The 12,994-nt window shown below is 44.6% G+C and overlaps 1 protein-coding gene across 3 annotated transcripts in view; it reads right to left on the minus strand.

Moving 5' to 3' along the window:
• raraa (retinoic acid receptor, alpha a) overlaps window positions 1-12,994 on the minus strand; it is a 144,356-nt gene that overhangs the window by 102,986 nt on the left and 28,376 nt on the right. The window contains exon 3 of one of the 3 annotated variants that reach the window (XM_087845383.1): window positions 1,902-2,023. The exons of the other annotated variants lie outside the window; for them this stretch is intronic. The gene's annotated coding sequence lies outside the window, so the exon portion shown is untranslated. The remainder of the gene's footprint in view (window positions 1-1,901; window positions 2,024-12,994) is intronic. 3 annotated transcript variants of the gene reach the window in all.

Here is a 12,994-nt window from a genome sequence, read left to right on the forward strand (position 1 = left end):
GAGAAGCTTAGGATGTGACATTTTTAGATACTCCAGCCGATAAACAGTTATTATCAGATCAGATTACTGATCAGATTAATCAGTAATCATTTTGTTCTAGTTTCCTTTTTGACACTGAAATTTAAACACTCTAAGGTTTAAAGTAGAACAGCAGGAGCAAGTACTGCATGCAACTCTATCTTTGGAAACTAACGAATTCCTATAGCTGCAGGTATGAAATAAACTTGGCAGTGAGACTAAAAGCAGCTACCCAAACTAACTCATGCTGTAGCTATTACTGCTGAGTCATGTTAATCTGTGCTGCCGCAGACTTTTTATTCGCTCAGGTAAATAATTTACTCTTAAGTAGTGTTTTATAGGCAATTTAATCTATAATGACGGGAAAGTCAACATACATGAAAAGTTACTTTGGAGAGTTCATCCCCAAAGATGCAGAAAAAGTACACTCAGTTCTAAACTTGTGCATGCTTCTTCATTAATAGGACCATTTCATTCAACCTCAAGAGCTGAATCATATGAGGCTACGATGTAGACTCCGTAGCTGAGCCGCGCGTGCAGTTAATAACCTTGTGGTCATGTCCCGGTGTTTTATGCAGGGCCAGGCATTATAAAAACAAATAAAACCCTGAGACTTCTTCCCCCTTCAGGGGAAAGATGTTTGCCCCTGAAGTTTCTCTACTCCTTCATACATTCACTCACATTCAATCCGACAGTTTCAGCAATCTGCACCCAGGAATCCTGTTGACATATCTGAGTCCTTATATTAAAGGCTGTGATTACTGTTCTTTATATTAAGGCAGTAATAATATTCGCTCTGATCCATCCAAAACCTGAGGTGAAGAAATATTTGGAAATCTAAAGGAAAAAAAAATATCAGCAGATTGAAGCACAGAACATTACATTTCTGATTTAGATTTAGCTAGGCTGTTTAGGTCACCAAGTCTCAAGGGTAACCATGTGCTACAGGTTCAAAACTAGCATGCTTGTCACAGCTTTTCCTTTCTGTAAAAGCTGTGACAGACACGAAGCCAATGCGCCGAGATGCTGTCAGATGAATGAAAAGGAGCGCGTGTCTGAAAGGAGCTTATGAAATCATAAACTGCAGCACTAAAAATAACTACTCACTTCCGTGAGCAAAAGCTATAGTTTCTTATTATGATGGGAATATGCAGCTCTCATTAATCAAACAAATGGAGAAAAGATCAAGGTACTATTTTTAAGGGGGAAAAAAAAAAAAGGGGGGGGGGGGGGGAATTCCTGCCTTTTCCCAACTCGACACAAATTGAGACAAAGAGCAGAAACCCCTTTGTACTGCACACTTACAACGGATTAACTAAGAAGAAATACACCACTTACATATATTAAGGTTAGCAAAAAATACACAATGCCATGAATGCAATGAAACCTCACATAAAATTTACAATTCAGTCACACACACACACTGCATCTTCTGCACACGAAACCAGTGAAAGTAAAGCAACTACAAACAGTGTGGTTGTACAGAGCGTGTCCACTGTCAACACATACTGACACAGTAACCAGTACAGGGAAAACCACACATGTACATACTGAGCCAGCTGTGGTCTCAGACAAAGCCTATAAATAGAAGGAAAACAAACAGCTGTTTTGTCTGAAAGTTAAATTAGCATATCACCTAGAGTATTCAAAGATATATGGGCTGGCGGTGGCAAAGAGTCTCCGTTCCAAAACACTCTGGCATGTCTGCGCTATTTAAGAGATGAGTGTGAATGTTTGATGTATTGCTGTTGATTCATTTGGCTTCGTTTCGATATATAAAACTTGGTGCATGACATTTACTGCTGTTGCAGGATATGTACATGATTTATCAAATGAGCTCAGTTCAGGATCTACTGCTGTATATATAGCGAGAGTGCGTCTACCTCAGTTGGTTGCCAGAAACCCTGGGTGTTGCTGTTCAGACTGATTGAGTGGTGTGCTGTTCGGCCAACTGGGCTTCCGGTTGGTGGACTGCCTGCATCGATTGCTCGGGCAGGCCCTTCTTCTGGCGCACAGACAGAAAAATTGAAAAACAGAGGAGGAAAGGAGGAGAGTAGCAATGAGGAGAAAAAAAAGTAAGAAAAGCGAGAGGGGGAGGGATGGTGAGAAGATGAGGGGGGAAAAAAGAGGAACATTAGCTTAAATGAAAGTTTATTAGGTGTATCAGTCAGTCAAGTCGATGGGGTGGGGGTTTTTGCCTCAGGCTCTCCATCCTTCCTCTCTATCCCCCCCCCCCACCTCCTTCTGCTTGTGTGTGTGTGTTTGCAAAGGAAGGGGTTTCGGGCCGGTGGGGGCAGCCATGACGGGAAAACATTAGGTTGTTGGCGAGTCGCCGGTACACCAGCCAGTAATTGGCTTGGGTAATGGTCATGTCCAGACAAATGGTGTAGGCCCTAACCGTGTTACGAGCAACCAACTGCTCCGCCTGTATTCACAGCATAACTCTGAGCACTGCTCGGATACCAAATGGCAGCAGCGTGCGTATGCGTTTGTGTACAAGACTCACGAAACATGTGATTTACTGGAACAAAACATTATTACCCCCCCACTACCCCCACCCACACATGCACACACCACTCCCCAACTCAAAACCAGCGTGGCGTGCACGTGTGATTCATGGCTCTCTTGCAGTCTGTGTGGGAAACTGTACCGCGATAAGGAGGAAAAAGATGGCAGCACAAGCGCCCGCTCACCTCGAGGGACAAACCGACATCTGCTGTGTCCTCCAAACAAGTGACGGATAGGATATAAGCAGGAAGAAAGAAGGAAAGAAGAGGGGGGTGAAAGAAGGTGGGGAGGGGATGACAAGAGAGAGGGAGTAAGAGGATAAGTTCCATTTTTCATCCGTCCCTCCCTCTGCTCTGCATCACTTCGCCTTCTGTCTGACGGCAAGCTGAGCCGCTAATGTCCATTGTGTCTGGATGGGCTATAAACGTGCGTGTGCATGTGTCTGTGTGTGTGTGTGTCCGTCTGTTGATGTTATTTGAGTGAAAATGAAACATATATGCTCCCACAGAAGCTATCCAAGCTAAATGGCATGCATATATGGATAAAGCTGAGTATGTGCCTGTGTGTGTGTGTGTGTGTGTGTGTGTGTGTGTGTGTGTGTGTGTGTGTGTGTGTGTGTGTGTGTGTGTGTGTGTGTGTGTGTGTGTGTGTGTGTGTGTGTTATGGAAGCCCTTCAGCCATCCAGCTATCATCTCCTGCCAGACAGGCCCCACCAAGCCGACCCAGCTGGATAATGAGATCCATTATGATTTACGTGCCAAGAGGACAGCCAGACAGAACAAAGACATGTACACACACGCACTCAGATGCACACACACACACACGGGGAGTTTGGTGTAGTTGTCAGTGTGTGTATGAATGTGGGCTCTCTATCTTATACTGTATGTGCTGATGTGTGCTGCCACTGTTTCATATTTCAGTTTCTTCTCTGTGTGTTAGTTGCCTGAAGGGCATCCTGCAGTGGGTCCTCTTTCAGTCTGCAACTAGAGAACACTTCTTTCTCATTCTCCCTCTCTCTCTCTCTCCCTCACACACACACACACACTTTCCTCATCTACCTCTCACCTGAAAAAGCAAACTAAGTTGAAGATAGAAATAGATTAAGGTCGCTGTGCGAACTCTCTCTCTTTTAGTTTCTCACTTTCTCCTCTCTCTCTCTCACACACACACACACACACACACACACACACACACACACACACACACACACACACACACACACACACACACCGATTAAACCGAGTCAGGGATTTGCTCCAAAACATTTGTGAATGTATGTCTCCATGCAAGTGTGTGCTGGAATTTGTTAGTGGAGAGCTTGGAGAAGCTGTCAAACACATTCTGGAAAAAGGAGTAGACCAGTGCTTCATTTCTCTTTTCTGGAACGAGGGGTGTGCTCAGCTGAGAGGAGGAGGAGGAGGAGGAGGAGGAGGAGGAGGAGGAGGAGGAGGAGGAGGAGGAGGAGGAGGAGATTTCTTCAGGGTAAACAAGACAGAAAGTGTAAGAGGATAAGTTCCAGGTTTAATTTCTTAATCATGACTGACTGTATTCTCGAGGCCGGTGCATTTATGGTTCCATGCCATGAGCTACTTTGTCACACTGACTCTTATATTGGTAAAAACACTATCAGCTGTCTTCATGCAATCAACTCCTAAATGTACAGACAGTCAATTCAGGCAATGCACATTTATGAAACTGAAAAATCTTTTAATTTTTTTTTTTATTTGCCCCCCCCTTCTGTTGTAAACGCTCTCTCTCTCTTACCCAGACAGACTGGCCCTGCATTCTGTGTCTGAACACAGGGTACAGAAAACAATGGTGGGATTCTCTGTTGTTCTTTTCCATGAAGTATTCAAGGGATGCCAGCTCAATTAGAGGCCTAAATGCCAAGATCCAGACTGGGGAGAGATGAGTGGAGATTAAAAGATGAACAGAAAGAGAGGGGCAACAAGGGCAACAGCAGAGGAGGATGAGCGAACAGGCCATAAAGAAAAAAAAATGGAGGAAAAAGGGATGACACTGAGATTTCTTTAAAAAACAAACACACAAACAGATGTATTAAGAGGGAAAAAATGGCTTTCAGGTGGAAAAACATCATAAACGCTGGGAATGTAGAGCTGAAGACTCAGCAGAAGAACAGATAAAAGACAAACATGCATAAACAGTGAGATTAATACCCTCTACAGACACTGGCAGGGCTATCATCACCTCCACAATCTCCTTTGTATATATAAACACACACACAGAGACAAAAACACAATCCTCAGTGGTATGCGTTTCCATCATCAAATGTGATCAGAGCTACTGTCTGCAAGCCAACATTCACTCAACTGTGATAACCCCTGTGGGAAGGCGCACAAAAAGCACACCACACACACACACACACACACAGCGACGGTTTCTTACAAGTGAAAACCGAATCTTGGGAAAGGTCCGACATGTCTGGTTAAATTAAAAGGTCAAATAAATTAAATACGCATCAAAAGGAACAAGGCTTCAGATGAATGGTGCAGCAGCCCGGAGGTACAGCCCTCTTCATAGTTTTGCCTGCCATTTCTGTGGGTAATAATAACACAGTAGTCACACAATTTATTGCTGACAGCTAAGAATATGGTCACATGATTTTAAAAAAAAAACAACAACAACAAACGAAAAGTCAGCAAAAACAAGAAACACAGGCAGACTGTTTTAGAACACACCTCCAGGTAAGCCAGATAAACTCAGGAGATGTGATGATAGCTGGCCACAGCAAGAAATTTTTTATTAAACCTTGTAAGGTCTAAGTCATCACTGATGATCATAAACAACCCAACAACACAAGGAAAGTTTGTGATCATCTATCTGAGGCTAGCTTAAATAGAACAAGGCTATTCTGAAGGCTTATTTGTTATAGTGATGCGCTGTGACAAAGTCCAATGAATGCCGTTGGTTGTAGCTGTAGCATGGGTGGGCCATGCGACAGCTAAATCTTGCCATGCAAAGATTATCGCCATTCTCTGTGGATTTCCAGACATTTTTGAGGTTGCAATAAAATTCCCATCAGTGCAGAAAAAAAGCGTTAATCTTCCGTATGGTTAGCCACTTGCGCAACTATTCTGACTTCTAAGTTGGTATGCGTGTAGTCTGTGTGGGAGCTGAATCCACAACCCCATTGTTGTGGCGTGTCCCACGCTCCAATCGAGTCGACAATCGGTACAGAGATCAAAACGTGAAACACATGCTGCCACCAAAATAATTCCCTCTAATTGCGCACCAACAAAACAACATTGTGCCTCAGATCTCGCTCTGACAAAAACCTAATGTCAATATTTCTCCAGCAAACCAAACTCAGGCGAGATCCCCCCCCTTCCTGCATCTCAATCCGCCTTAACAAAACAGCTCTTCGCTCACAGCAGTGCCAAGCCTAATCACATTCCCTCAGCACCAGGTGGTTCTCATTGACTGAGGCCCCGCTCCTCCACTCTGCAGGATGCTCCGCAAGAGGAAATTGGCTCGTCTACGAGCATTTATTGCTGGTGAGCTCGATCGAACGGAGTTGTGCGGGCCCTCCAATGCTGTCGCTGGACTTCGGCCTCTTTGAGGAGCCTACTTCACCGAAACAGCTGTTCAGCACACGCTGCCCTATCCAAAGACACAATTAGAAACACCCTTTTCCTATTACTCCCTGCCATTAACCGCCATTGAGTGGAATTAGTGGCAGTCTATGGAATAAGTGGATTCTAATTCATGCCCCTCTTTACATGGGCCACGGCTGCTACCGTGGCTTTCCTCTGCTAATGAAGAGGATAAAAGAGAAGTCTTAATCAAACTGAGCATCTCATCTGTGGTAATAAAGAGCACAAAAGAGGCCTTGGAGTGGCTCACTAGTGGTGCTTGTGTACACATAATCATGTGCGTATGGAAGAAAACGGGACTTTATATACATCCCTTAGAATATACTGAATTCAGCATTCTGTGTGGTGATAGTTAAGCAAAACAAAGCAAAAGTAATAAACACATAAATGAGGGAATGCATGAAATAATGTTTCTCTTGGTCTTGTTTTCTAATTGCTTAGCCTTGCCCTACAGGGATCAATGACCCACTATGGGCCAATGCTTCTCCGCTGCCTTTTATCCCTCCCAGGCTCCCTCTTGTCTTGGACCAAAGTGCTAACCAGCAGGGTCTGATTAGATTTAAATGTCAAGAGAGATAGGACAATACAGTTATCTTCCCAAATTATGGCCCATTAAAGAGCCTATGCAGTGTGCCTCCCTCCTCTACTAACTAATCACCAACCAGATTCATCATCTCGCAGACTGGGGCATAATTTGGGGGGCTGCGGTTTCCCCTGCTTCTCCCTTTCTGTGTGTGTGTGTATCGCACCATGTGCAAGGGCATGCAGGAGTCTCTGTAATGCATGATCAGTGTATGTGTGTTGCTCCAGAGGGAGCAGGTTCGGCGCCCCAGGCCAGTGCCCCATTAAAGGAAAGAAAGACAGAAGCAGTGTGTATAAGGGAGAGACACAGAGGAGAGGAGGAGAAGGAGGAGAGCACCTCCTCATTTAGACAGCAGGAGTGGCAGGCTGTGTTCCACCTGCAGCCAACAGACAGACAGAGGGAAGAAGACTGGGATGCCTCCCATCTGCCTCCTTATAATTCACCTGCTGTCCTCAGGGTGTCATAAGAAGCCGGGTGCCAAAAATGGAGTCTCCCTTCTAAGCCCTGTTATTAATTTTACACTTTTCCCTCTTATGCCATGTTCCTTCACATACTTCTTCTCTCCTTTCTTCATATGCTTTTGTTGTCCTTGTCCTTAATATTCATCTTTCTTCTTCACTCTGCTTGTTCCTCCATAAGGAACCCCATCACTGATCTACCATACATTGCAGCTTTCATCCTACCATCACAGAGGTGGAGATGATAGCGGTGGTGGTTGGAAGTCCTATGGGAGAAGAAAGAAATGCAGGGCTCATATCTCAAGGTGGTTTCCTCCATATTCTCGCCTCTTTTCACCTCCTTCTGCATTTCCATTACATGCCTTGCCCATCTTTCAGTATGCAGCCTCTATTCATCTTCTCCACGTGGGATCCTCTCTCCTCCTGTGGCCCCTTCTTTCTTTCATAAGAGCTTTTGTCTGTCCTTTAATATCTCCTTCCTCTCCATCTCCCTTTTGTCTACCATGACGCACTCATACAAGGCTCTATCTTCAAACTTCTTCTGGCAATTTATGCACAGGAGCCTGGCTGCTGTGCATTAGGGCCCATGACATAAGGCAACACATTATGGATTGCACTATAAATAGCTACTGTGTGTCCTGTAAAAGCTTTTCATTACATGGAGACATTGAACAATCAATAGAAGCCCTCTACTGAATCTAATTACCAAAAATGACAACAGCTAGAAAATATATACTTATTTTCAAGATGATTGGTGAAGGAGAACAATGTTTCCACCAAAGAGCCTTCAAGAGGCCTCTTAGTCAAGTAACAGGCCCATTAAAAGCTCAAGGCAATACGGAGATGAATGTGGGAAAGATAAGAACTTCTTTTCTTTCTTTTTTTTTTTAATGGAAGACTAAATGATGAGCAGCAGCTGCAGAGTGGTTTTAAAAATATACTTTCTCAGTAATGTGCATCCACAAAAGGTACACCATTCAGTTCTGGGTGATTTTAGTTTATACTCCCACAAATCTATATATGATGCATCTATTATGTTGCTACTGGAGCCCAGACGAAGCTCCATGGGTGCCAGTGGTCTGAGCCAAGCACACAGCAGACCTTCCTATGAGGTGCAGCTGTAGGTAGAGTGCAGAGAAAGCCAAGAAAGAAAAGAGGAGTGAATAGGAAGGAAGGAAGGAGAAAGAGAGAGAATGGGAGGAGCCCCGGGTGTCATTTCTCTCTCTGTCAGCTCCCAGCTCTCCCGTCCTCCCTCCCTCCACCATCACCCCCTGAGATGTGGATGCTTCGCGGGGACAATTACCGACTGACACTTCATCATGGGCCGCGTGACAGCCGCTGACGGCCCTCGTCCAAACAAATGATGCTGAGGTCGAGGTTGCAGGCCTGCCTCCAAGTCTGCCTGCCTGTAGCCCTGCTGTATGGCCCTGCACTGCATTAGCAAGCACCCCCCTCCCCCTCCTGTGCACCCACACACACACACACACACAGTGGAAAAAAGCTACATTAAAAGAGACTCCTCTAAACCAACCACCTTCTTCCTTTAAGAAAAACACATTTATCAGCAGCGGGGGATGGTGTGTGAGGGGTGGGGTGGAGGGGGTTTCAATAGAAGGATGGAGGGAGGGTGGGGGCGCTACAGTACTGTCAAACCCCATTCCCCTTAGGTAAAGAGAGAGCTCTTCATCTTTGTGAGGCAACTAGGACTCACACGTACACACACACACACACACACACACACACACACACACACACACACACACACACACACACACACACACACACACACACACACACAAATACTCCCCAACCTGCCACATACGGCTTATCAGATAATGGGGTTAAAAATCAACTTAAAAAGCCAACAAGGCAAAAAGGCAAGCAATCACCACAGTGACACTAGCGTGCATCAATTAACCCTGTGTCTTTGTGGAGCACAGATAACACGCCCTCCCTTCACGAGCTAAACTCACAATCAAATCACTCCCTTGACTCGGGGTTGAGTGCAGCTAAGTTTAGATTCATGAAGTAGGTCATTTGCTAATAGTTTAAAAAAAAAAGGGGGGGGGGGGGGCAGTGTATAGTTTTAAGAGAAAAAAAGAGAAAAAGGAAAGAAGGCATTTGGTGGACCTGCTGCTAGCAGTCCCTTAGCTGTGAGTGTGAACCTGCAGATTAATAAATGCTGCCTGTGATCTCGGCCCAGGGAGGCAGATGAACAACAATCGAGAAAGACATCAAACGCTCGACTAACACTGAAACAACACTTGACAAAAAAAAAAGAAAAAAAAGAAAGCCCGCCGGTCTCTGAAAACATTCACCCGACTAGATGTAGGATGGAGAGGAGGAGAGAGAAACTGAGACACAGAAGAAAGAGCATAAACAATGAAACATTTATCAAAGCGAGCAGCGGAGCATCTTCTGCACGGCAGGGGCAGCCTGCTAATGCAGGTGGCTTTGCTGTTTTTGGTATCCTGAGATGACATTGGCAGGAGGTGGTGAGCAGTTATGCCTCGGGTTTGACAAAAACCTTAAAAAACAACCCTCTTTTTTCTCTAAATTTTGCACTATACTTTGTGCATGTCCTCTGGTCTCCTGAAGGAAAGCACATTTTTACTCTTTGTGGCTTTCTCTCTGTTTATTATCAAATTCTTTTCATTCATGCTCCGAATGTTTTCCCTGTTGGTCACTGCTCTTTATAAATGTGCTTGGCATCTCTTGCATCTTCAAACTCCTGCACAAGATAAATAAAAGAGCAGGCAATGGAGGGGGAAAAATCCAGACCTATTTGTCATGTTGGAAAGGCCCTTGAGAACACTTTCAATCTTTCCATCAATAGTCTGCGTGTAGGCCTGTATGTGCCATCATTAAAAAGTAGATGCTTCACTGTTTATTTATCATACGGACGAATGGCTGACAGCTTCCTGTAAACAAGTCGTATGTTTATATGTGTGCACGAGTGTGTACGTACAGTCACTGTAAAAAAATCAAAATGGATGGCTGCTGCTCACTAATGTGGGGGGGGGGGGTTGAAGTTGGCCAGAGTGCTTTCTGATAATGACTGCTACAGAGTTCATCACTGTGTACCAGGGGAAAATGCTATTTCCTCACTGACCGGTGGTTAAAGAACTCAAATCACTTCAGTGGGAACAAATGAGGTGGTGTTTGATGCTTAACAGCCTCAGAGATAAACGTACAAATGGCGAATGAATCATTCGCCTGATGTGACAGAACTGTCGATGGATCGCTCAGGTAGTGAGAAATAAGGAATGGCTTTTTCCCTTTAATGCTTTGGACACTTTTGCCACTTGCTGGCCTTGCTTTTTAGCAGGTGTGGCAAGCATCAACTGAACATTACGCGCAGCATAAAGAAGCTACCATATGTCTCAGGAACATCACTAGTTTAGACTACCGTGTTAAATGGTTAAAAGCTGAAAACGAACATGTAAACTGGATATTTTTTAAAGCAAAAAGAAAGTTTTGTTCATTGACTCTGTCCATCATCAACTGAAGTCACTCCATTCTCAGAAAAGGTCAAACTAAACAGCTCTTGGATAAAAAACAGGATGTTGTCAGGCTGTCAGTCAACACTTCAAACATGTAGGAAGAAATTATATCCGGGTGATTATCAAAAGCAATGTAATAAAAATATCCCCTGTTGCTAGGCATCAATCCTTTAATACAAAGAAATGTGCAAAGTGTGTATTTAAATATAGCCACAGAAAAGGAAATGGTTACAATGAGACATTTTGAGGATTCTTCAGCAGGTGAGCGTCTTTGCATGCTTGTGTGTATCTAGGCTGACGGGCCTACAGAGAAAGACAAATGGCTACAGCAGGGGGCCGTGCTTGACATTTAGGTTTCATGTGGTAATGGACGTTGACCTGCTGGGGTCAGGCCTGCCAGCAAGGCAGCACAGAGGCCCATTCCTGCATCCCTGTAACTAGATACTAGCAAAACAGTGGTGGACACACACACATATATATAATCATTCACTCAGTAGAGGAAGAGGACATCCCAGAAAGTTGGACCACATAGGTGGGATGTCATTAGACAGAAGAGACAGATGTGTTTGGTATGTGGTTTTACGTCTCAGGAGCAGCATGTGCCGACCAAATAGAAAGGTGACGTGTGTGTGTGTGTGCGTGTTTATTTTGTATACATTTCCTATTTTCTATATCTGTATAATGCACGTCTGTTTCGCCTGCTAAAGCAAAAAGCAGCTTCTCTATCGTTCCAGCAAGGCACAGCGGTGGTAGCTGCTGTTGTTAGGAGAATGCCCTGTGTTCACCCACAACTCGGCAACAGGAGGCTACTTTATATACTGTTTGTGACAGCTTTGTGGTAATAATGGAGCCCAGGCCCCCGCTAGTACAAGTGGCATGCTCAGTCAAGTGAGACTTTGCCTAAGAGAACACACATACACACAACAGGCAGCCTCCTTCATGCCTAATGAGACCACTGGGAGAGTGGAGAGCAGGAGGCAGGGAGAGTGAAATGAGTAGAGGGAAGAGAGTGAAGATGGGAAATAAAGGGTGAGCGAGGGAAGAGGAGTGGAACAACAATGGCAAGAAGGGAGTGAGAAAAAGAGACACAGAGAGTGAGAGCAACCAACTGATTTTCCAGGTTCGGGATCATAGAAAGGAGAAGAAGGGAAGAGGTGATGACCTGGATTGCTGCCAAAGAAGAAAGAGGAAGATGGAGGGGGAGAGCAGGGGGCGTGAGGAAAAAAGAGGAACGAGGGTGTGAGAGAGAAAAGAGATCGGGGGGAGGGGGAGTTGAGGTGAACCTCTAGGCTTAGCGGCGGGTGGTTATGCAATGTACACAACGCAGGAGTGCAGGGGGAGATCAAAGACATGGGGTGCATACATAACCAAATCTGACACCATAGTGCAGCAAGTGATGATGAGCAGGAAGGGGGGGGGGGGTGCAAAAAACTCACTAAAATATAAAAAGAACAGGCACTCCCTGGGGATAGAGCTAGGGAGAAAGAGTACATTTGGTACAGGGTACACATTGTCTTAGTACAGTAACAGAAAAGGTAATGACAGAGGGAAAAAATCCAAAAAGATGGGAGGGGGAAAAAAACCCAAAAAAAACCACACATGCCCATGCTTCCCTAACTTTGCCTCTAGCACTACAGCATCATCTGCTCATCCGGGCAGGTGCACATTGCGGGGTGTGTGTGGCTGTGTTGGGGAAGGGTGTAAGTGAGTAAATAACTTGCAGTCCAAAATGGGAAAAGGCTTGAATGTCCAGTGACAAGAAATCTGGACAGACAGCCACAGCTGAGCCTTTTGGTTTTGCTTCCAGAGAAAGCAGAGGATAAATTATTAACAGACGCTCAGTCTAATAAAGTGAAGATGGGCACTTGGCTTCAGATTCCCTACAAGAGGTGAACGTGCTGATTCGAACCCCTCAGCAGGTTTCAGTCTCAACAGATGGCATTTTACCTGGACCACTTTAATAAACCCTGCTTTATTTCTGTAAAAAAAGAAAAAAGAAAAAAAAGAAATACGAAATGGATGTGGGGTGGCTTTTAGGCCGCCACTCATGAATTTAGTTGACTTAGCTGTTTCTTTTTATCAGGAAAAAATCTTAAGCTTAAGTATGGATGAACAGAGTTTCAATTCACCTAGTTTAAAAGTTTAAAAATACATTTCTACTGCAGGACTGCCAGAGACACCCACGAAAGTGCAGTCACTTTCTTGTGGAAAAGGAACACGCTGCCTCAGTCCCTGTGTTTATTGTGAACAGTCCAAAATGGATTTTCTCATCAGCCTTCTGAAAACACGCCAGTTTATTTATTTATCATG

The sequence above is a fragment of the Neolamprologus brichardi genome, chromosome 8 (genome assembly GCF_056152115.1).
Source record: "Neolamprologus brichardi isolate AB-2024 chromosome 8, ASM5615211v1, whole genome shotgun sequence".
Lineage (NCBI taxonomy): Eukaryota > Metazoa > Chordata > Actinopteri > Cichliformes > Cichlidae > Neolamprologus > Neolamprologus brichardi.